General features: G+C 35.4%; 1 long non-coding RNA gene across 1 annotated transcript; it reads right to left on the bottom strand.

Moving 5' to 3' along the window:
• Window positions 1–415: 415 nt before the first annotated feature.
• Window positions 416–3,435, bottom strand: LOC103253100. The gene is made up of 3 exons (XR_503836.1): window positions 3,404–3,435; window positions 2,824–2,885; window positions 416–487 (listed from the first exon to the last, which is right to left on the bottom strand). It is a non-coding gene; the product is annotated as an uncharacterized LOC103253100 (long non-coding RNA).
• Window positions 3,436–4,195: the final 760 nt, after the last annotated feature.

Below are 4,195 nucleotides of genomic sequence, written 5' to 3'. Positions count from 1 at the left end.
ACTCCCAGAATGCTCTGATATCCTCATTCTTCATTCCTTGTTTTGCTCCCTTTCTTTTTCCTTATTTCCTGACTTTTCTCATAATTCAGCTCCATTGGTGGCACTCTGGATTTAAACGGTTGCTGACACCTGGTAAGATATACAACTCATCACCCCTTTTTACTTCTTTTTCTTATCATTGCAGTTAACAGATCATTTTGGGGGCTGGTTTGTTTGTTGATTATTAGAACTAATCAGTGCTCTAATCTGGGGGCACTTTGATCTTGGACTTCCCAGTCTCCTGAATTGTGACAAATAAATCTCTGTTTATCATAATTCCCCAAAATGAAAATATCAGTGCCTATGTTTAAATAAACATTATGTCAACTGACTTTTTAAGTAAAATGTGTTTCTTACCTTCTGCTAGTTCATCTACTGTATTTTCAACATTTTGATCTGTAGCCCAAGGAAAACAAACATAATTCTGTGGAACACTCTCAGAGAGACTCTGTAAAAAGTAATAGGGTGTTTAAAATTTTAAAAGGGATGCATCAATATTCCCTAATTTATTTCCTTTTAAAATCTCAATTTCTTATTTTAAAAGCAATTTCACTTAAAAATAAGTGAAGCATGTATAAATAATAAAAATATTTCAAGAGGATCTCATCGACACTTTCAGATAAAGCTATTATCTTCATGCAGCTCTTTGCTCTGGGCTTCCAAAGGAAACATATTCAAGGGGAAAATAGTAATATATGTGCACATTGACACAAGAACTAACTTCAAAATACTTAACTCTAATCTAAAGTTCCTACCAATAATATGATGGAATTAAAATACAACATGCTTGCTATCATACAAACATCATTAAACATTTAAAATATTGCTAGTGACAGAAATGTTTTAGTGCTAAAATAAGACAGTATGATAAGAATCTTGAGAGTATGTCATGCTGAGAATAAACAGAACATTTTCAAGGCTGCTTCATTTAGGTAAGCATAGACTTTTGAAAAAAGCTAAATAGTTTTGAGAACAGTTTTACTGACAGGAAAAAATGGTTGAACAAAATTATAAAGTAGCAAGTAAAACTGTTATGTTTAAATAAAAGCAACCAAATACTAAGTATACTACGAAATTCTTTCCCAGTTAAGGCATAACTTCAAAAACATATAGAAAGCCTTAATAAAATAAGAATATTTATTCATGAAGCATCTAAAATATGCCAAGCCTTCTCTTGCACTTTTTCTTTTCTATACACAATAAGTGGATGATGGTCACCCCACTTCCTGCTTTCTGATCATTCCAGGATGTTAGAGGAAATAATGAAGAGATCTCCAGAATGCCTTCCTCCTAGACAGTCACATGGCAGTCTCCTTCTCATCTTTAATCTGGGAACTGAAATGTCACATTCAGAAAGATCTCTGACTGTAGAATTTTGCACCCCTGTCATATGCACCCTTCAAGTGCCAAATCACCATACTCCAATAGGTTTTCTGCAGGAATAATCTGCAGAAATTTGACATCCTCCAAATTAGAAACCCACATGCCTGTGCTAATCTTTTCATTCTTTTCTTGACACTATTGCCTTCCGGTTTATTTTAAAAAGGGGGTCCTCAGTATTATTTTTTGGAGATAAGCTGGAATTTAATAGAAGACAAGAAAGCTCCCAGGCAGCAGCAGGAGGGGAACTGACAGAGGGCTGCCCGATCCTCAATATTTTTAAAATCACTGGATACCATTGTGACAACACTGTCTTACATTTGTGTACACATGTTCCAGCTTACAAAATGTTTGAAAATGTCTTAGCATATGTGTTTATTACACATACCTAAGGGGTAGATACTAGCACCATTTTTTAAATGAACAAGTTCACTCACATCCAAATAGGTTAAGTATTTTTTTCAAGGTTCCATAGCCAGGATACTAACATGTCTTTTGATTTCCACTCAGTGCTGGTACCACTAGGAAGCAGCTCCTTGTTTCCAAGAGGAGCGGCTCTTCCCTCTGTTTTCACCATTGTCATTTTGGAATACTTCGTTAATATATTATACCAATATTACTACAATGGCTGTTGCAAATGAACTCAATGCATTCCATTTTTGAAAGCGATTTTTACTTATTAAAACACCACTAACCCAAATTCCCCATGGTTGTCCTTCTCCTGAAGTGTTCCCTGCAGATCTATCCTGAAGAATCCAAATATATCAACACTTTCAAATTCCAGGTACTATCTTTTCCAGTCTCAAGTTGCAAAAAAATCACAGGGTGAATCTCATTAGAACTTTACACATCCAGGTTTACCACAGAATCATACATTTGGCTGTATTCTGTCCTGGAATAAGTCATTCTTTAGGTTTTAGATGAAGTTAACTTCAGAACACAAGTTGATTCTTCATGATTTCTAAGTCATATTATTATTATTTTTTGCACTGTACTACAATGGCTTCTTCAGTGAATCCTGCAAATTAGCAGGATTTTACCATACAATTTGTCACAGCAGAGGGACAAAACAAGAGATCAGGCTGAAGCCAACACATGAGTCAAGTCAGAACAGGACCTTTTCCTTTCATGCAATGGGGATCCACCCAAAGAAGCAGGTGAGTTAAGTCCTCACAAATACAGACTGCAAGGATGACCCTGTCGGCAGCATCAAGATAGAGGAATATGGGGCAGGGGGAGACACATAATTATTTTGGTAGTTATGGGCTGAAAGCTATAAGAAAATAATTATTGATGGGCTAATGCCTACAGTAGAAAGTAAAGTCAAACATGTTCCCTTATGTCTCAACATGATCCAATGCTTTTACTTTAAAATAACAACATAACAACAACAATATACAGTACCTCAGAATCGAAACTTAATTCCACATCTTCCTTTGGTCTTGTTTGTAACCTGAATGTCGTATCTATAAAATGTCATTCACAGAAAAATTTATAAGAACATTTATTATTGGAAATTTTAAAGACATACTCAAGTCTACATCCAGTCATGAATATTTTAAAACAATAAAACAAACAGCAAAAGCGACCTTCATAGAGTTGAAGGAGTTGTAGGAAGAAGTTGATAATATAAAGAAAAACAGCCACAAAAAAAAAACCCACAAAAAATGAACATTATCTAAGTCAATATTTGTCTGGGGATGGGGAGACACCCCTTATTAACAAGGGTGCCTGAACGATGTACATTCGTATACCTAACCCTTAACTGTACCCCACAATTTTATAATAAAAAATAGATTTATTAAAAAATGAACATTGTATTTGGGTATGCAAATATTAATCAGTTTGGGTATATAATAGGATTTACTCATAGAACAATTTTCAGAGGTGTTTACTAACTTACCACCTTGGTAATTTTTGTGCACAAAAATAAAATTGTCATTGTTTGTTTGCTCTTGTGGAGCACATTCAATATTACCAATACCATTTTCTATTGTTCCACTTGCTGACTTGGTTGCTCCCTCCTATTAAAAACAAAAAGAATATAAAAACAAAAAGAAAAACCAACATCAGAAAACATGTATTTCTTCACTTCCTCACCCACTCTGTCAGTTAGCAAGATGACAAATATTTACTGTGTTTCCCAAATCATGGGCACTATCCTTGCAGAAGTGAATACATAACTACAAGCCAGATGCTGCCTCATATTCAAGTGAAAGTAAACATATATAAAAATTAAAAATAAAGAATAAGTCACAGGTGCTACAATTAAAAGGGACAAAGTGCAGTAAGGGAACAAAAGCGAGAACAGTCAGTTCTTCTTGAGAAGCTCAGGCAATGCTGCAAAGTTAGAGCCTTATGCTCAATGACACACAAAGTGAAAAGTGAAGGTGTGAAAAGCTTCTAGGTTGGGTAGCATGAGCAAAAGGATGAGGCCTGAAACAACATAGCAAAAGAGTGGTGGCAACATGATGTAGTCAAAATGGAACAAAAATCTCATGAAATAATGTGGAGTGACAAAACAAGAGATCAGGCCAAAGCCGACACATGAATCATGTCAGAATAGGAACTTTCCCTTTCACACAATGGGGATTCACCCAAAGAAGCAGGTGAGTTGTCCTCACAAATACAGACTGCAAGGGCGCCCTGTCGGCAACATCAAGATAGAGGAATACAGGGCAGGGGGAGACACAACTCAAAAAGATTGCTTTCGAATGATATAAGGTGGACCTCAAAAAACATTAATTTATCGATTGAAAATGGGGTAATTATTCTT

This window comes from Carlito syrichta, unplaced genomic scaffold (assembly GCF_000164805.1).
Source record: "Carlito syrichta isolate Samal-C Ts95f unplaced genomic scaffold, Tarsius_syrichta-2.0.1 Scaffold200417, whole genome shotgun sequence".
Lineage (NCBI taxonomy): Eukaryota > Metazoa > Chordata > Mammalia > Primates > Tarsiidae > Carlito > Carlito syrichta.
The sequence above is the reverse complement of the archived record's forward strand: the minus strand, read 5'-3'. Positions and strand labels throughout refer to the sequence as shown.